Below are 21,297 nucleotides of genomic sequence, written 5' to 3'. Positions count from 1 at the left end.
AAGTTATTCTCATATTGTCTTTAATTTGTCTCTTAGGTAGATATCCATTTTGATCTGGATCAGTGGTGGGTTGCTCCCGGTTCAGTCCGGTTCTTGTGAATTGGTAGTAATGGTGGCGGATGGCTCCATCCACCCACCCAGACGTCATCATAAATGATCTCCACATACGCAGAAGCGTAAATGCATGTGAATGCGCTCCCCACCCCTGATCTGGATGTATAAACTGATTTAAGAATCTTTTTAGTCTTTCTGCAATTATTGAGGCATATATTTTCTAGTCAGCATTCAGTAACAATATCGGTCTGTAGTTTTTTTATCTGTTGTAAATCTGAATCTTCTTTGGGTATAAGCGTAATATATGCTTCCGTCCATATAGGGGTGAAATGCTCCAGGTTTGAACTGGATCGCCTGATCCGGTAGCGATGGTGGTGGGTGGTTCAGAGAAACAGTAGCAAAAATCCCTGCCCCCCCCTGCTCAGCTGAGCTGCGCGATCATCAGAGGCTTTTTTTTTTTTTAACTTTTAAAAGCATTTTTTCTACAACCTCTTTGGCTGAAAAAAATGCTTTTAAAAGTTTTTTAAAAAGCCTCTGGTTATTTCACCAAATTACTGCCATAATTTTTGACTTAATTGATTATTTTGTAAGTTAGAAAGATGTTCTGCATCTCAGGAAGAGAATGAATCTTGCCTGAACTTACATCATTTCCTTCCTTTTTAGCCCAGATGATTCCATCAGAGTTAATGGTAAAATCCTGGCCTGGGGGAGCCTCAGGATTTACTTGCCCAACTTTCATGGGGACAAAAGATTTATTGGGGAAGAGAACCCAGTTGAGAAGATCATAACGAGCAGATCCCAGTCCATCTTCTGAGAAGGAGACCTCATCTCCAGCACTATTGTTGAACTGCACATTGCTCAAGTAGGCAAGAATCTGAAAGAAAGGAGACCCTCAGAAATTGGAGTTTTGGAGCTAGAGTTACAGATGAGTCATTGTGGCTTCTATCATAATATGATGGCTATCTTGAGAAGATGGGTTTATATCTGAGAAGCTACAGGAGTTCTCTTGGTGGAGATCTGAAAAATCAGGAGTAACACCAAATATTTGAAACTACAAAAGTTTCCTTTATCAAATGGTTTCCAACTCCTGTTTCATCAAAATACAACACACACAAAAATTTAATTCCATATTCCAAATTTAATTATAGGTTACACCCAGTTGAAGATGTCTCCTCAAATGGTGACAAAATGTTTGTAACCAAATTGCCAAGCTTGGAGCTTAGAACAACAGCCTAACTACCAACCCGAGCTACTAATATTCAAATACATTCCACTGACTTTCCCTACCTCTTAGTCAAAGGCAGCAGAATGCAGTAACCAGGTCTGACCAAGTGGCACCATGTAGAAGGAAGCACCACTCTTGGTGGGTCACTTCACTGTCCACTGTCAGCATCCCTTTAAGACCACTGCTGTGTGCTGTGGTTGACAGAGGCTGCCTTCACACAACAAGGAGACTAGTGCAACTAATGGTAAACTAAACATAAAGGGCAGAGGATCACACAGGATACTATGCCATGGGAACCTAAAGTAAGCTTAAAACGAATTGAGTGTATTTTTACAAATTGGATTCAGGGCACACTCTGAGCAAAACTGAGATTGTTCTGCATAGATGCCCTCTAAGATTTCAACTGAGCTGCTGAAATGTGTTGCACAAACACACCCAGATTGCTATCTTGCTTTGGGCTGGCACTTCCCCCTCGGACTGGTCCCCTTCTCAAACTCAGGCAGCTGTTGAAGGCAATTCAGGAGTTTATAAAGGTCTTTCCTCTGTGGAAGATATGGACCCCTGGTTTGGCTTACTTCTCTTTTCCCCATCTACCCTCTTTCAATAAAATATGGTTCTTAACCTTTTTTAATAATTGGTGTTTTAAAAGGTTTTTAGATGGATTGATATGGGAGCATGCGGACATTTAATCAGTAGCTGAAGAAATTGATATGGGGAGTTTCCTCTCTAGGTATCTATGCACTGAGTAAAAAGCCACAATAATTACCTGCCACGATTGGACAATTGAGATCCTCTTTCCAAGCCTCATCATGGTCAGTCCAACTCTGGATCCAAACATTGCATGTAATGCATGTGCCAGAGCAAAAATGGCATTGTAGATATTGTAACTTTCACCTGTCATTCTTGTTTCAAAAGTGTAATTGGGCAGATCCAGCACATTCTCCTTTCCTGTACATTGTTTCTGCCCCTTTGGAGGGATCTTGCCTGGTTTGTGGATCTTGCAATGAAAGACATGTTCCCACCATAGAGGGAGAAAGACGTCTCCTTGGGGGTTCAAGGGGTCTAAAGACAGGAGGAAATGGCTGAATCCCGAGACATCCCCTGTGTGGTCTCTGAAATGCAATGCTCCATGGAAAGGCTTTATGTATTGCAATCCGTCTTTAGATTCCACCAAACTAAGTTTCCAATGGGAAGTTAATATCCAGACTTTCCTAAATGATATCCTTTCAATTATTTCATATGTAACCACAGCCACTTGTATACCGGTAGTCACAGTGGAATCTCCAAACAGGATAAATACTTCTATTTTAGACCATGTTTGGAAAATGTGAAGTACTTTTTTCATTGTAATACTAATACCATCCAATTTCAACATTCTAGAGAAGGCCAGGCAGATCCCCTTCTCCTTCAGCATTGGACTCACAGCTGAGAAGAAATGTTCTCCCCTGTCATTTTCAGGGGCCAGAAGCCCAACCCAGTTCCACTGGAAATGCAGGAGCAGCTGGACTAAACCCACATACTGATGATATTCATTGGGATTCATCCGGAAGAAGGAAGGATAAAGTCTTCTCTCTCCCTGAGAGAACTCAAAGCCAACACCGAGCTGCAGAAAAAGAGATTCTTTTTTGAAAGACAAAGTAAATGTTTTATGCTGACTTTAGTAGTTACCATTGTGTGGTTGATAGCCCCAGCTGTCAAGGTAGCTCAGTTTGAATGGCAAACTGAACCTTTTCCCCTACTTAGAAAGAGCTATAAGTTACCCATTTTGATTGGTTGTGGTATCTCAGAAGACAAGATACAGAGAATAAATGGCACTATAATGACTACTCTTTAATCACATATAAATAGTCACAAGCTTATGCACCTGAAGGCCAGGCAAGAAATAATGGATGGAAACAGATCAAGGAGAGATTCAACCTAGAAATAAGGAGGAACTTTCTGACAGTGAAAACAATCAACCCATGGAACAGAAGTTGCCTTCGGAAGTTGTGGGAGCTTCATCACTGGAGACTTTCAGGAAGAGACTGGACAGTCATTTGTCAGAAATGGTGTAGGGTCTCCTGCTTGGGTGTGTGTGGGGGGTGGACTAGATGACCTATAAGGTCCCTTCCAACTCTGTCAATCTGTAATCATGTCATGCCCCCCCCCCAAAAAAAACCTGCCTTTGGTTTGATCTTTAGTTTCTGAGTAACCATCTGATCTCTGTCTACTCCATTTATTTAATTTATTTATTTTGTCAAGTACGTATTAGATAATATATATAAGTATAAACATGAATTGAATACATAAAATGAATACAAATAAAGGGAACATTAGGACAGGGATGATAGGCACGCTGGTGCACTTATGCACGCCCCTTACAGACCTCTTAGGAATGGGGTGAGGTCAACAGTAGACAGTTTTAGGTTAAAATTTTGGGGGTTTGGGAAGAAACCAGAGTCAAGTAGTGCATTCCAGGCATTGACCACTCCGTTGCTGAAGTCGTATTTTCTGCAATCGAGTTTGGAGCAGTTCACTTTAAGTTTGTATCTATTGTGTGCTCATGTATTGTTGTGGTTGAAGCTGAAGTAGTCATTGACAGGTAGGACATTGTGGCAGATAATTTTATGAGCTACACTTAGATCATACCGAAGGCGGCGTAGTTCTAAATTTTCTAAACCCAGAATTTCAAGACTGGTGGCATAGGGTATTTTGTTACGAGCAGAGGAGTGCAGGACTCTTCTTGTGAAATATTTCTGGACATGCTCAATTGTATTAATGTCCGATATGCAGTGCGGGTTCCAGACAGATGAGCAGTATTCGAAAATTGGTCCAGTAAATGTTTTGTATGCTGTATCCAATGGAGCTCTCTTACCTGTGGGACCTTAAAAATGCTGAAGATGGAGGCCATCTGCCTTGAGGACTTGGCATTGAGACCACCAATGATGGACAGAAGAGTGTCATTCCAGACACATTTGTAACCTGGAACCACTTGGCCTCGTGAGGAGAGCATGGAGAGGCTGTTTAAGGAAATAAATATCTCCCTCTGGAAATGGCGGTAGATGTGGAAGCCAAGGGTGATGTTGGGGAGCAGAAGAAAATCCTTATTGACCTCAGAGACAGCAAACATCAATGCAAGGAACTGCTGGTAGTTACTGGGTATGAGACTGTAGTGAGAAAAACATTGGAGAACATTATAGGAAAGCTCATGTGTGCTGGGTAGAATTTGCTTCATTGTTTGGGCGGGTGGGGGGGAGGGTGTTTCCAAATTCCCTGGGTTTTGGGTTTTTCCAAACATCTCCATTGGCTAAATATGGATGGCTTTATGAGAAAGGAAACAAGCTTTTCTATCCATATTATGGATAGTTTTACAGCCCTCTGTCATGTAAGACATGACATGACAGGTGTCTCCCATCTTCACTTTGCTCCAGGGGTTGTAATCCTTCCCAGCTGCTCCTCTTTTACATCAACAATTTAGGGTCTCTTTTGCAAAAGCTTCTTCAGGTGTGGTAAACATAGCTGCACACTGGATTACAATGGGGGTCACTGCATAGTTTTACTGAAGGCCATTATAATGAGCAATGCTGATTCCAACATTGAGGGATTTTTATAGCTCCTGAACACTAGAAGAGGATTGAGCTTTTCTTTGGATTTTTTCTGTTACTGTTCAGATTGATATTATAATTCAACTTTACTATGCCAGAACAGTTCCTAATGTACTGACCCCCTTCATGTTTGTTGTTTATCATCTCCCTGAGTAAGAAATTGAGAATTGCAGCCCATTCTAAGAGCTTGGAATTTATTGAGAGAAGCACAAAAGATTCACTACACTAGGAAATTGCAAAACACTAGAACAATTATTTCTGAAACGGGTCCCTGAATTTAAAGCAAAGAGAATATTTAACTGCATGTTTCTCCTCCAACTGAAACTTACACATTATCTACAAGAAGATTCAATGTATTAAAGTCTGGGACAACAGACTCTAAAAAGGTTCCCAAAGGCAAATTCCCACCAATAATGAGATCACCAGGCCTACAGTAGTTTTCATCCAACTTGATATAATTCTTGAACACACATACGGTTTGCAGCCTCTTTGATGTAGTTGGAGCCAGGAGCCAAAAAAGCATCACCATCATCAGTAGCATGACTCCTGCCCAGTCGTTCTTATCACCTTTCCTCCTAGAATCAAGATTTATGCAGAAACTGATTTGAAGGTTTCTCCTGAAATCTCACTGGAACTTTAGCAGATCAGACACCACCTGTGCTACCTATTTATAGAAATAATGCTTCCTCTTACCTGTTTGGGCTGTGACCATCGAGGAAACAAAGGCATGTGAGTCTCTTTTAACTCAGGGGTTAGCTTTTTACAAGACTGGCTAATGTGACATGTTTTGCCCCCATCTGGAGAACTCAGACATATTTTTTATAGCAAGTTTTATTTGGAAGTTTTTGTATCTAGAAATCCACAGGGGATACAGTAAGAATTACTGTAATTCTGATAATTGCAAGGAAAAATAATTGTTCTCTCTAAAGCTTCTGATGCACCAGAATGGAAAAAAAAACATGTTTGTGTTTCTTGCAATGCACAGAGCAAATGGAGTCATGCTGAAGTTGTGTATTTGACCTCCATGGAACTTACCCCCTCCATACAAGGTGGAGTTTGGCCTGTGCCATAGTTGGTCAGCTAGTATGAATGCCAATGGGGTTTTGTGGCACATGAGAATCAGTTGTATTCTTATAACTGTGAGCAATGCTTGGATGGAATAACTAGCTTATTTGTAGCCACATGGCAGCTGGTAGTCAAGGGCCATAACCAGAGGTCCCTGTTTTAAGCCACATTGAAAATTTATGAACTGGTTTGACTGGCCCAAAGCTGAAGTTATTGGCCAAGCCAAAAGCCATCATGTACACAAATTAAATGAAGCCTACAAACGGGTTCATCAATAAACACAAATGGTAGCAATTTTAGATGAACTTTGGAAGGAGCAGGATGAGGGCAATGCATGCATTCTGGCTCAACACGACCACTTGGTGGTCTTGTATGTCATCAACTGTCAAGTGTGGGCAGTCAGGAGTCCAGGCAATCCAAATGAAAATAGCCTTACTGTGTGCTGATGCTCTCTACAAGAATCTGATCTACTAATAGCACCACTGTCATCATCATCATCCATTCTGTTGTTGTCTCCGACCCTTGGCCCCTCACACCCCGTAGACCAAAAATCACTCTTGTTGGCACCCACCCACTAGGCATGGGACCTCAGGAGCTTTCCGCAATACTGCATAGACTGCATGACAAAAGCAGAATGGATCTGTAAGGCCCTGCCTCTCCTTCCCGCTCAAGAAAGTAGAACTCTTCAAAGAGCGTATTTCGAAAGAATTCTTTTATTGAGCAGAAAGTGATAGCAGAACAAAGGCAAAGCAGACTCTAAATTCCTTCAGTCAATACAGTTAGGAATAAGGCATTAGAAACCCCTCCCTCTAGTCAGATGTGGATTCAGCCAATCCACAGGTGTGAAGATGTTGTTGCAATGGCTGTCCTGAGGACAAGATAAGGCAGCGTTCCCAGGGTCATCTTCCGCTAGCATACTGAGTGAAACAACCCACATGGCCCTCCCCCCTTAATGCATTCCACGAAAGTTGAGAAAATCCCAAGGCGGTCAGGCACCAGGATAAAGGTAATAAAATAGCAGCTGTCAAAGGAAATAGGAAGATGATACATTCAGGGGTCTTCCTCCGCAACCCCCCAATTATATGGCAATATCACTTTAGCAATCTGACAAATACCCTATCAGTTATTTTCCCACTAATCTACTGTTACTATAGTCAACAAAGAAGCATTCTCTTAATGAAAGAACATATCACTTACATTACCTTACATTGCCATAGACATTTTGTTAAAGTTTATGGAAAACCAGAGAATTCAAGTTAGCTATTTTATGGGTCAATTAGCACACTCCTTCTATGTTTATTTCTCTCGCATGACAGACCATTTGAAGGAAAGGGAGATGTTCTCAAAAATAACTGAATACTGTTAGGGGACTCCATAAAGCCACAGACATCTAAGGAAACATCCATATATGCTTAAAAAAAAACAGATACTAAACCAAATCCTTTAAAATACTTATATGAAGAAATGACTAAATTAAAAAGATTAAAATGATAATATTTCCTCCTTGAAATAATAAACACATTTTTAAAAACTAGCTTTCCATCCACACAGGGCACTGGACAAGACAAGGATGCTTTGAAGACATGATAAATGAAAGGCTGGGTGATTGTTGCTGAAAGCAGATATATTGTAACCAGTTGCAGAAATTAATAAGCAATTCTTGTATGGACAAATTCCTCATTCGTGCCATCTTTTTTTCCAAAATCTTATCACATTCTAAAAATGCCTCAAAGACAAATATAAACAAGGCCAGTTGTTGCATTAGTTAAAAATTCTTGTTTCTTACTATATTTTCTCTACAATTCAGGTCGGGCCTCAGTAGAATAACCCTCCTGGTTGGTACTGGCCTCCCGGGAGGTTGCACAAGGCTGGCTCCAGGGGATTATAAATGCTTCTCTGAATGAGGGTTTCTTCCCCTCTGCCTTGAAAGAGGCGGAGGTGAGGCCCCTCCTCAAGAAGCCTTCCCTGGACCCAGCTGAATTAGCTAACTATCGTCCGGTCTCCAACCTTCATTTTGTGGCGAAGGTTGTTGAGAGTGTGGTGGCACGACAGCTTCCCCGGCACCTGGATGAAGCTATCTATCTGGACCCATACCAGTCGGGCTTCAGGCAGGGGTACAGCACAGAAACAGCATTGGTCGCGTTGGTGGATGATCTCTGGAGGGCTCGGGACAGGGGTTGCTCCTCTGTCCTGGTCCTATTAGATCTCTCAGCGGCTTTTGATACCATCAACCATGGTATCATGCTGCAACGGTTGAGGGGGATAGGAATAGAGGGCACCGTCCTGAGGTGGTTCTTCTCCTTCCTCTCTGACTGTTCACAGTTTGTGTTGGCAGGGGGGCAGAGGTCGACCTCAAGACGCCTCGCATGGGGAGTGCCGCAAGGGTCAGTCCTCTCGCCCCTTCTGTTCATCATTTATGTGAAGCCGCTGGGTGAGATCATCCATGGTTTTGGGGTGAAATGCCATCTGTACGCTGATGACACTCAGCTGTACATCTCCACCCCAGACCACCCCAATGATGCCCTTGATGTGATGTCTCGCTGCTTGGAGGCCGTGCGGGTCTGGATGGGGAGGAACAGGCTTAGACTCAACTATTCCAAGACTGAGTGGCTGTAGCTCCCAGTGTCCCAATATAGTCAGCTGGTGCCATTGCTTACTATTGGGGGTGAATCTCTGCCCCCCACAGAGAGGGCTCACAATCTGGGTGTCCTTCTGGACACATGGCTGTCTTTAGAAGAGCATATGACGGCCGTGGCCAGGGGGTCTTTTTAGCAGGTTCACCTGATTCGCCAGTTGCAGCCCTTTCTGGACCGGGACGCCTTGCACACGGTCACTCACATCCTTGTCACCTCCCCGCTGGACTACTGTAATGCTCTCTACATGGGGCTCCCCTTGAAGAGCACTCAGAGGCTCCAACTGGTCCAGAATGCGGCCGCGCGGGTGGTTATGGGCACAACCCATTGTGCCCATGTGACATCCCTCCGGCGCGAGCTGCACTAGTTCCCAGTGATCTTCCGGGTGCGATTCAAGGTGCTGGTCACTACCTTTAAAGCGCTCCATGGCATAGGACCCGGGTACCTTCAAGACCAACTTTTGCCACCAATAGCCTCCCACTGGCCGGTCCGCTCCCACAGAGAGGGTCTCCTCAGGGTGCCATTGGCCAAGTTATGTTGGCTGGCGACACCCAGGGGGAGGGCCTCCTCTGTGGGAGCCCCTGCCCTGTGGAATGAACTGCCCCCAGAAATGCGTAAGATCTCCAACCTCCATGTATTTTGCTGTGCCCTCAAGACCCTGCTGTTCCGCCAGGCCGGGCTATCAATGTAATGATTTTAAATTGGGTGTTTTAAATTTGGGGGGTTTTAAATCTGAGCCGAAATTATTTAATAATTTTAATTATTTTTAATTGATGTCTGTCTTTGTGCTTTTAATAGGCTGTACACCGCCTTGAGTCCTTCGGGAGAAGGGTGGTATAGAAATAAAATTATTTATTTATTTATTTATTTATTTATTTATTATCAGACCATTTTACCCTGGATACAGGAGTGAAATGCTCCTGGTTCGGACAGGATCGCCCAATCCAGTAGGAATGGCGGTGGGTGGTTCGGAGAACTGGTAGCAAAAATCCCTGCCCTCGCCCATGCCCAGCTGAGCTGTGCAATCATCAGAGGCTTTTAAAAGCATTTTTTTTCTGCAACCTCTTCAGCCGAAGAGATTATAGAACAAAAAATGCCTTTAAAAGCCTCTGATGATCCCAGGTGAGTTGCCTGATCGTCAGGGGCTTTAAAAAATATTTTTTTCTGCAACCTCTTAAGGTTGTAGAAAAAATGCTTTTAAAAGTAAAAAAAAAAAGTTGGCCACACCCACCCAGTCACATTGCCCCCCCAAGCCACACCCACAGAACTAGTAGTAACAAATTTTACATTTCACCACTGCCTGGATAGTATGATTGCTAATAGGTCATGGAGGCATACAAAAGTCCATTGCACCCTAGTAAGTGTGAGCAATCATTCAAATGTTTGATGTTTGTTACCCACCAGATCATTTGAGGTGCCACCTCTCCCTGGTTGCATCTACTGACCAATCAAGTGTGGTGGGAGGGGAATGTTACAGGTCCTGTTTGCTAAAGAGCTTGGCATCAGATTGGACCAGGAGGCAGGCATTTTCTCACATGGAACCCACTCTTTGGAGCAGAGTCCCTCCCCCCATACTGAGATTAACTCTACCCCTCTGGGCATTTAAGAAATCCCTGAAAACATGGTTCATTCAGAGAGCTTAAGGACTGAAGGGAAATGGAGATCTTGCAAGACGGTTACCTTGTGTGCAGGATGCTGTTCCATTCTCCCACATAAATTGTTTTTAATTGGGGGGGGGGGTTTCTTGTTTTATTGTACACCATGTCTGGGGTAGGGGCTATAGAAATTTGATCAATAAATAAATCTGGTAATAAAGGACTAGCAGCAGAATCCTCACAAAGGCCGGCAAGCTGGTTTGTTGTACAGGCTGGTTTATCCTGGCGGTTGAACAAGATGAGACTGCTGGCTGTGAATTGGCTGGGGAAGAATTGTTAGTGGCTAGAATGGCAACGGATGGATCTGGTGGCTTGATTGAGACTCTGCTGTAGACTTCCTGTCTTCTTTGTTGCCTGACCCTCTCTCCACAGGGCTGGGTTTTTTTTTTGGCATGGTTGAAGACAGTTGACATTTGAATTCTAGGGTTCTATTTGCCCAGGAGTGAGGAATTGTCCTACTTTGAACGCATTATGTGAACATTCAGCTTTATGGAGAGAAATCTCTTCCAGAAAAATAGTGGAACTATTGCAAGGCAATGGGATGCATTGTTATAAGCTGGATCTAGTCCAATAACTCAGAGACAGACTCCAATTCCTTTCTGTAGCTTTATTGTTGATCTATTGGTACTGGAGGTCACTGACCTTGTACCTTTCTCTTTCAGGTATACATCTGGAATGAGTTGTGGACCATGCGGTTGGACCTTTTGTACCCAGGAGGAGGGGTTAAGAGGTAAGGAGTGGTTATGAGGATTATGGGATATGTGGTTAGTTAACCCTTGAAGGTCCGGGTGATCAGGGAGACATAGTAGTTAGGCATTTATCATGACAAAACCCCCTCTAAATGCCTAACTGGGTACCTGAGGCGGTGTTTGCATACATACAGAGAATACACTGGTACAGGCATGAATTACAAGCAAACACGCATTTTTGACATGAGGTAAGCATGTTGTTTATGTGGTAGGGGTTTAGTGAGAATATCTGCTGTTTGCTCCTCTGTGCCACAGTGCACTGCCCTAATGAAACCTATCTCTGAAAACTGCCTGACGTGTTTGTATTTAATGTCAATGTGCCTAGAACGCTGACCTATGGCATCGGCCCTAGAGATCTCTATCGCTGCCTTGTTGTCTTCGTGGATAACTATTGGATATGAGGGTTCAGCCCAGATGTCGCAGAGCAGGTCATCAAACCATACTAAATTGTTTGCGGCCTTTGATAGGCAAACAAATTCTGCTTCCGTAGTTGATGTGGCCACCAGTTTTTGCTTTCCAGTGTACCAGTGGATGGGGCAATTGTTGAGTAGTAGCACGTAGCCTGAGGTGCTTTTTCTGCACTCTACGTCCCCAGCCCAGTCAGCGTCAGCATAGCAGGTTAGCTTTGGTTCCTCGGATGTTTCTGGTTCTAGGCAGAGTAGGGCATCCGCACTAAATTTTAAGTATCTAAGTAGTCTTTTGATGGCGTTCCAGTGTGTTACCGTAGGCTTGCTTACATGTCTGGACAGCAGGTTGACAGCCAAGGCGATGTCGGGCCTGGTCCAGTTGGATATGTACAGCAGTGACCCTATCATTGATCTATACAGTTTGTTGTCTGTGAAAGGTTCAGATTCCTCATACATGGTCTTCAGGAACTCGGGTTGCATGGGGGTCTCGCTGGGTTTTGCTTCAGACATGTTGCATTTGGACAGCAGCTCGATAATCTTTTCTCTCTGGGAGAGGTGGAAGCCCTTATTGGTTTTTATCACTTGGACCCCTAGGTATCTGTCAATCTTTCCAAGTGACTTTAAGGAGAAGTGGCTACCCAGGTCAGTGGCGAACTTGTCACACCTGTTCTTGTGTTTGCTGATGTACAAGATGTCGTCCACGTAAACGAGCACACCTTCGAATGTGTTGTTTTCTCTCCTCGTAAAGAAGCATTTGTCAGCTGAGGTGGCCTCGAAGCCCATGGATCTGAGGGCCTTGGCCAAGCAGTCATACCACCTTTTGCCCGACTGCTTGAGCCCGTACAGGCTTTTATTCAGCAGCCAGGTTTGGTTCTCGCCTTTGTTGTACCCAGGCGGCGCTTTGACGTATATTTCTTTATCCAGCTCGGCGTGCAAGTACGCTGTTTGTACGTCGAATTGGAAGACCTCCAAGCCCAGGATGGTGGCCACCACCAGGGCGCTTTTGACGCTCTCCGCCCTGACGGTTGGCGAGTAGGTGTCCGTATAGTCTTCGGGGTATCTTTGGGCGAAACCCTGCGCGACTAGTCTTGCCTTGTATAGGGCCTTGTTGTCCTCTAATGTCTTAACCCTGAACACCCATTTGGTTCCTATTGGTTTTTTGTCCTCTGGAACTTGGGCAGGTGAGTATACCTGGAGGTTCCTTAGGCTTTCCATCTCCTTCTCCATGGCAAGTATCCATTTTTCTTTCTCCTCCCGGGGGAGCCCGAGGATGTCTTCATATGAGCTGGGCGTGAAATGGGTGTTGTGGATGGTCATAACGTAGTCCTCTAACTTCTTTGGTAGCTTGTTTCTGGTTTCTCTGATTGGCCTGCTGGGGGTTGGCTCGGTTTCCTGCATGATGTCTGCCTCTTTGTCCGTCAAGTCATCTATCTTCAGTGAAGGGTGCCCTTCTTTCCAACCTTTGACGCTTGCCTTGCGGTGGTTGGCTTTGTGCCCTGTGACCTCTCTGACCTCCCTTTCCTCTTGGCCATGCTCGAACGTGACCCTATTGGCTGGGATGTCATTGGAGTGTACCCTCGACCAGTTTGCGTTTTCGTGGAAACTGGCTGATCTGGAAACCACAAAACGGTTATTGTTGTCAACAAATCTGTAGCCCTTTGTGCCCGGTTCGTAACCCACGAACCTTAACCTTTTTGATAATTTCTCCCCTTTTCTTCTTAGCTGTCTGGGAATGTGGACATCAGCTGGGGCGCCGAATATGTGCAAGTGTGCAATGTTGGGCTTTCTGTTGTATAGCATCTCGTATGGTGTCTTATTGATAGAGCTTGACCACAGTCTATTCAGGGTGTAATTAGCGTAGTGTAATGCCTCTGACCAGAAATGCTGCCCCATCCCAGCATCCTCCAGGGCGCATCTCATCATGGTTTGCAACACCCCGTTTTTTCTCTCTGAGACTCCATTTTGAAAGGGGGAGAAAGGTGAAGAGGTGTAATGCGCTATGCCCTGCTCCCTCAGCCACCTTGTGAATTCTTTGGCCATGAATTCTGAGCCCCTATCAGTCATTATCTGCCTTATTCTCATGTTATGTTGCATATCTACTCTTCTGTGGAATTCCTTAAACCTTTGGAACACTTCGTTTTTGTGTCTGAGGGAGTAGACATACCCGTATCTGGTGTAGTCATCCACAATCGTGAGGAAGAATCGCTTCCTATGTCCTACAGAGGGTTTCATTGGCCCTACCAAGTCCATATGCACCAACTGGAAGGGGTATTCCGTGGTTCGTTTGGATCCCCTGGGAATGGCCTTAACCTTGATCTTGGAACGCTTACAAACTGAACACTCTAAGTAGTTTTCGCAGTTCTTTACTTTGAGACCTTCGGTACATTCCGTCATTTTCTTTACAATGGGGAAGCTTATGTGTCCCAGTCTCCTGTGGAGGAGGTGGGCGCAGTTATCATGCAATGGCTTGCCGATAGATACAGACTTGTTTGTCTTCTCATGGCTACATCCTGCCTCCTGCTGCACCCCCTCTGTTTCTGGATACTTATCTACCTTGTGGTTTGTGCTGGCATCAATGCCTTCTTCCTCCCTTGCGTTGGGTGTGAAGTAGGGAAGCCCCTCGTGTATGGTTACCTTTCCTATCTCTTTCCCTTGCTTGATCAAGTGTGCCTTTCCATCTTTAAATTTTATTTCTATATTTGTGTCTCGTGTCAGCTTTGTGATGGCTAGCACGTTGTGGGGAATTTCTGGTACGTACAGTACTCCTTTTAGGTCCCCTACCTGTGTGATGTGTACGTTTCCTTTCCCCACTACTTTGACCTTGCTTTGGTTTGCCACCTTTATTTCTGAGTCTATTTCTGTGAGTGAGTCTAGCAGCTCTGGGTTACAAGTAGTGTGACTTGTGGCCCCTGAATCCAGGAGCCATGTGTTTCTCTCTGCCTTATGTTTGTCATTTGGGTCATCGTGCCTGATCCCATACATGGAGCCAGAGTTACTGTCCCTGGAGTGGTCTCTGCGCTCGTGGTGTTTCCTGGGGTTGGGTGACCACCCTCGCCCTCTTTCCTTTGGGTGCCTGCGTTCAGGTGACCTTCCCCCTCTACTGTCGTGCTGTCCCCTATCCCTATGGTTCCTGGGGCAATCCTTCTTTAAGTGGTTCCTTGATCCACAAGAATAACATTCTGAGGTATCCCTGGGCCTATCCTGGAAATCCACTCTTTTTGTGGGTCTAGGGTCCCCTTTGGCTAGTTGGCGTTCCCTCCTCAGAGTGTCCTCTGCAACGAGCTGACTGGTCAGTGCGCCTAGTGTGAGGTATTGCAAGTTGAGGCTATTTAGTTGGGTCATGAAGATGTCCCAGCTGCTATCAAGAGAGTTTATGATTATGCTTATCATGCTCTCTTCAGTGATGATTTCCCCCCTCTGCATGAGTTCTGCCCTTGCAGCATTCATTTTTAAGATGTGCTCACTCATGGGGACCCCTGCCTTATGCTTGGTGGAGTGGAACTCCCTAGATAGTCTAGTGGTAGTGGCTCTGCTTTGGCTATAAAATAGGTTACATAGTTTTGCATAATATCATAAACAGTTAGATTGTCCTCAATAGATGGATACATAGCAGATGGAATGGAGGTTAACATGATACAAAATGCCCTGTGATGAACGCAGTCAATTTCCAGTGACCAGGGCTTTTGGGGAGGTCTGTTAGCTAGGAACAGTGCATTCTCTCTCATGAGAGCAACTCTTAATTGCTGGCTCCATTCTATAATATTACCCCCATCTAGCTGCAATTTTGGCAAATTGGTATAATTTGCCCCAGAAATATTAGTAAGGTTACTTACTGGGGGGAGCTGTCCATGGTCCAAAATGTGATTAAACTCACAATAAGGCTTTGGGATGTCTGTGGCCATTCTGTACTTGCTTGGATCTATGTAACTTGCTTCTCTTGTTACAGGCAGGTACTGGGCATGCGCGAAGCTCATTCCGCGTTGGAGTCCATCGGGTGAGGTTCCTGTTGCTGGAGCTCCCAGGCCTAGGCCTAGGCCTGTCGGTGGGAGGCTGGACCCACCCCCGGTGGGTCCGAAGATTCCCCCTGAGGCTGGACACCACTGCTGGATGGCCGGATCCCCGGCGAAGAAGGGCAGAAGGTGAGGAGGCGACGCGGTCGCAAGTCGAGGACTTTCGCGGCGCGGCGGCGCGGCAGCAGCGGAGGTCGTAGGTTGAGGATTCCCTGCACTCAGCGGCTCGGCGGTAATGGCGGCGGCGGCGGATCCTCCCTCGTGGTCGCTGGTCCCTGGTCGCGTGGACTGGCCTGATGGATGTCGTGGCGTGGGTGAGTAGCCGGTTCTCCTCTTCTCCCTCGGGCCTCGCACTGTTGGTGTAGTGGGTGGCGAGTTCGAGTCCTGCGGTTGATTCTTCCTGCAGGTGGGCGGTCTTTTGTGCCGGTTGTTGGTGTGTGCGGTGTTTTTAGTTGGCTGTGACTCGGTTGCCTGGTCTTTGTTGGTTGTCCTGGCCTTCTTGTGCTTTCCAGGATTTTTCTTTGGTTTATTGAGTGCCGCGGGAGGCTCAAAAGCGGAGCCTAGGGCAGCGGTGATGGTCTCGATTGCCTTTTGCAATTCGAGATCGGTAGGCGTTTTTCTTTTTATTATTGTGGTCTCTTCGTGGTCGCTTTCAGAGCTGGGTTCTTCGTAGTCGCTTTCTGAGTCCCCCTCGTCTGTTTCGGGGTTCGGGCATTTTCGCGCCAAGGGATTCAAATCCTGGCTTCCCATTGGCTGGTGCTCGTCCCAAGATGGCCGCCGGGAAGGGGGCGCGGAAATGGGTTCTGCCAGCTCAGGATCATCGGGTTGGGGTGGCTTACCCTTTTTTGCTGGTTTTTCTTTCTCGGTGGTCTTTGGGGCCTCAATCGCTGCTTCTTGTTGCTCGAAGAGGCTTTGAAGGTCCGCGATGAGGTTTTCTTTGTCGCTGCTTGCCTCCATCAGTTTCAGGATGGAGAGTTTGAATTTATTCATTGTCTGTGCTGTTTCTTCTTCCGGGGCGGTGATCTCCTTGGATGGCCCCTCTTCATCTGATTGTGAGTCCAGGCTGGAGTCCTGCTCGCTTCCAGCTTCTGTCTCCTCCATGGCTGTGGCTTTGGTTGCAAGCTTCTCAGCCATCTTCTTGGTAAGAGCTCTGGTCTGTGCTCTGTTTGCTTCTTCAGGGTAGGTGTTGGGTTCAGTCATTGTCTGGAGTTATGGGCAACCGACCTCTGCTACCATTTTGATATAAGCTGGATCTAGCCCAATAACTCAGAGACAGACTCCAATTCCTTTCTGTAGCTTTATTGTTGATCTATTGGTACTGGAGGTCACTGACCTTGTACCTTTCTCTTTCAGGTATACATCTGGAATGAGTTGTGGACCATGCGGTTGGACCTTTTGTACCCAGGAGGAGGGGTTAAGAGGTAAGGAGTGGTTATGAGGATTATGGGATATGTGGTTAGTTAACCCTTGAAGGTTCGGGTGATCAGGGAGACATAGTAGTTAGGCATTTATCATGACATGCATGTGTGCAAAGAACATGGTGGCGACAAACATGGCAGCTAGGGCTAGCGAATGGCATTGGGGGGACAGGTTTGGGGGTGTAGCCAGCCGGCCATTGCTACCGGTTTGATGACCTTGGCCAAATTTCCGCCACCACTTTCACCACCAGTGTGAACCAGCTGAATACCACCTCTGTCCTGCAGACAAAGAGATGGACTCAAATTTATATATTTCAGAAATGATGGAAAATGTTTGTTTTTATCTGCATAAAACTTTTAATAAACTTTTATTTGAAGGGGAAATGATGCATGGATACATATTTATAAATAATAACCTAATAGATTTTTTGCCTTTATGTTAACTATAGAGAAGAATGGTCTTAGTTGGAAGAAACTTTTGCATGTTGAGATTCACGAGGTTCAATGAGAATGTTCTGATAAAAGTTATCATGGGCCCTGTGAACTGAAAGACTACATTCCTTAGTTCTCAAATTATCTACAAAACAGTCCCATTCATGTCAAAACACACAATAATGGACAGGTAACTAGAAAATCCTGGAGATCTTATATATGGCAACTGCAGCAAAAGTCAATTTTTTTTTTATTATTATTAAATATAAACACAGATATAAAGACAAGACAATACAATACAATACAAAGACAAACAAAAAACCCACCACCTACAAATCCACCTAACATTTTACATTTACGCTTTTGTCATCAACAGAATATATGTTATTGAGCTTATATAGTTTAATAAAGAGTAATTATTAAATGTCTAATTCCAATGTTATAACTTTTCACTACAAATTTACATTTCTTATGGGTTCATCTCCTTTTGAAAGTCTTTACCCTAATTTCTGTCCTCTACATTTTTGCTGATTTTCCTTTCCAGCCATTGATACCATTGGTGCCATACAAGATAGTATTCGCTTTCTTCCTTTTCCTGGAGTTCCAGTGTCAATCTGTCCATTTCAGCACACTCTGTTATCTTTGCAACGATTTTGTCTTTGGATGGGAGTTGGTCTGATTTCCAGTTTTGCGCGAACAGTAGTCTTGCTGCTGTCAAGATATGTATGATGAGATATTTCGTTTCCTTAAGATGTTGTGCCGTTATCATGCCAAATAGAAAAAATTCTGGACTGTTTTCTATTTGAATGTTCGTTATTTCTTCAATAATATTTTTTATATCTTGCCAATAGTGTTGGGCTTTCCTACATTTCCACCAAGTGTGATAATATGTCCCCTTTTTTGATTTACATTTCCAACACAACGCCGAAGTGTTTGGGTGTATTTTGGCAAGTCGGGCTGGTGGTAAGTGCCATCTATAAAACATTTTAATGAGGTTCTCCTTGTAAGATTTGGCTCTTTTTAATGTTCTGCTTCCATAATTTCTCCCAGTCAGCCAATTGAATATTATGTCCTATGTCCCTGGCCCACATTGTCATATTATGTTTAATTGTTTCTTCTATTAATTTGTCTCTCAAAAGGTAGTTATATGTTTTAGTAATCATTTTCTGGTCTGCTCCTAATAAAATTCTGTCCAGTTCGTTCAGATCTTTTGCAATTCCATATTTGATTTTATCCGCCTTGTATCTTGAGTATATTTGAGTATAGTGCCACCAATCAATATTTATATCGCCATTTTGGAGTTGATGTCTTGGAGTAAGTTCTCCTTCATGATTCAGTAAATCTTGGTATCTCATAATCTTTCCTATTTCAAGGGTATTTGGAAATATCAATGCCTCCATCGGGGACCACCATTTTGGTATTTTAGTATAAAAGTCAAAAATTTTGATCTTACATACAATGGAGGATCCTCCTTCAAGTCATCATTTTTTTAGAAATCACATTCTAAACAAATATTAATGAGGCTGATCCCTGTACTAGTCAGAAATTCTTGTTTCTTACTATATTTTCTCTACAATTCAGATCCGGCCTCAGCAGAATAATGTAGCATTTGGGGAAAAAGATACAAGCCAAGAGAGCAGCTCCAGAGACCAAAATGGAGAAGATCTCCACAGCTACCATGGACTTTCCTTTGGTGCTCAGGTAGGTAGGGAGGAAAGTGATCCAAACACTGCAAAAGGCCAGCATGCTAAAAGTAATGAACTTGGCTTCATTAAAGCTGTCAGGCAATTTCCTAGCCAGAAAGGCCACTGTGAAACTCATGAGGGCCAGAAACCCTAGATAGGAAAGGACAGTATAAAACATTAAAGCTGAGCCTTCCTTACATTCCAAGATGATCTCTCCAAACAAGGAGTTAAAGTCACAGCTGGGAAATGGAGGAGAGGTTCCCAGCCAGGTGGCACAAAGAAGGGCTTGGATTAAGGGACAGGCTATGACAATGGAGTTGGTCAGTGGTTTTCCTAAGAGTTTCCTCGTCTTGTTCCCTGGCTTGGTGGCCATGAAGGCAAGAACCACCATGACAGTTTTTGCCAACACAGCAGAAACTGCCAGGGAAAAGAGAATGGCAAAGGCAGATTGTCGGAAGAGACAGGTGATCTTCCTTGGTCGACCAATGAAGAGGAAGGAGCAGAGGAAGCAGAGCAAGAGGGAGACCAGGAGGATGTAGGAGAGATCTCGGTTGTTGGCCTTGACAATTGGTGTGTCATGATGTTTATAAAAAATCCTGAGAACTGCAGATGTGGTCAAAGAGAGAAAAAGAATAAGAGAAACTAAAGTGTATCCCAGGGTCTCTTGATAGGCGAGGAAGTGGATCTGCTTGGCAATGCAATGGTCGTTGTCCATGTTGGGATATTGGTCTTCTGCGCAGGAGTCACAGTGCGCTGCATCTAAAATTAAGAGTCTAAGACTTAAACACTCTAAAAGCTTCTGAAGCACCTACTATGAGTAGTATTCTTCCTACAGAGATGATATGACAGTCCCCTTTCTGGTCTCGTCCAACCCACAAAGGGAGTGAAAAAAGGACCCACTGTGCTATTTATAGTACGTCCACAAGGGCAAACCATCCTTTCTTCATGATTTATTTATTTATTTATTTTTATTTGAAAAATCTCTTAACCGACCATCCTACCGCATGGTAACTGTGGGTTGCTTACAATATTAAGGTTAGGTTAGCCAGAGACAAGAATTTTTTTCAGTTCCAGCTGTCCATTCACGACATTACTGTGACTACTGTGGCTTTCAATTTCAGATTTGCCAATCGGTTTCTTTCCCCATTTTATCCTGGAACCCAAAGAAGACAGCTAGATTTCTTAGCCAGGAATGCTGCTGTTTGGTTTTTGTGTACATTATTTGTTGGTTATCCCTTCCTTAATGTCTCTGTCCTATACTTAGAATCTGTTCATTCACACTTTTTTTTTTGCTCCCTTCTGCTCTATATTACAGATATAGATGGATGAATCTCCTCAGAGATTAATAGTGCCAATTGAAGAAGCACACGCTAAACAATAAAAATTGAAGCTTGAACCTCACTCCTTCAGGAAAAGATTGGAAATTGTTTTTTTCCCAATTGGATGTTAAACTAGGAATCAAAATACAAGTTGGGGATTCATAAATTGTGCCCTAAAAATATCCTCTATGAAATTGCGGAAATGTGGCCTCTGGAGCCAGGACAGTTTAGATCAGGGGTGTCAAACTCGAGGTGTCATGTTGTCATCACATGACGTATCACAACTGTTTCTTCTTTGCTAAAACAGGGGGCCACGAGTTTGACACCCCTAATTTAGATCCATAAACTGAAGGGGTTTCCTGAAAAATATGACTGCATGTGAGTCTTACTAAAAATGACAACAATGACAAAAAGTATTTTGATCTACTGAATGGCTTCCTTAAATCCTGGAAGATTGAGCCGTGGTAGTGCAGTGGTTAGATGCAGTACTGCAGGCTATTTCTGCTGACTGCCGGCAGTTTGGCAGTTTGATTCTCACTGGCTCAAGGTTCACCCAGCCTTTCATCCTTCTGTGGTCAGTAAAATGAGGACCCAGATTGTTGGGAACATGATGCTGACACTGTAAACTGCTTAGAAAGGGCTGTAAAGCACTGTGAAGTGGTATATAAGTCTAAGTGCTATTGCTATTTACATTTGAACTCTAGTCTACCTATCTGTTTAGAAATGGTCCCTTCTGGACAAGGGTCACATCGATAGCAGCAAACCTGCTCTCCTTCTGGAACTCTTCTCCTCTCTCCTGCATGGCACCTCTTCATGCCACACCTGGCAAAGGGCACCTTCTGAAAGAGAAGAGAGAAATGCTTGAGATGACCTATGCAATGAGCATTTTCAATTATTCCATGTCTACAGTCCTATTTCTATTCCATATTCCTATTTCTATGTTCAGAATACCATCAAATGAAATGGTTTTCTACCATCTACCAAAAACCAGGAGCAGCTCTTGAGGGATTCAGACCAGTGGCACTCCCGACCCACCAATGGATGCTGGAGATTGGAACTGG

General features: G+C 44.2%; 1 long non-coding RNA gene across 1 annotated transcript; it reads left to right on the top strand.

Moving 5' to 3' along the window:
* Positions 1-18,858: 18,858 nt before the first annotated feature.
* Positions 18,859-20,318, top strand: LOC148116288 (uncharacterized). Its single transcript, XR_015733459.1, has 2 exons — positions 18,859-18,933; positions 20,233-20,318. It is a non-coding gene; the product is annotated as an uncharacterized LOC148116288 (long non-coding RNA).
* Positions 20,319-21,297: the final 979 nt, after the last annotated feature.

This window comes from Pantherophis guttatus, chromosome 1, assembly GCF_059756535.1.
Source record: "Pantherophis guttatus breed Tessera chromosome 1, ASM5975653v1, whole genome shotgun sequence".
In the NCBI taxonomy this organism is placed as follows: domain Eukaryota; kingdom Metazoa; phylum Chordata; class Lepidosauria; order Squamata; family Colubridae; genus Pantherophis; species Pantherophis guttatus.
This window is presented reverse-complemented; position numbering and strand designations above follow the sequence as displayed.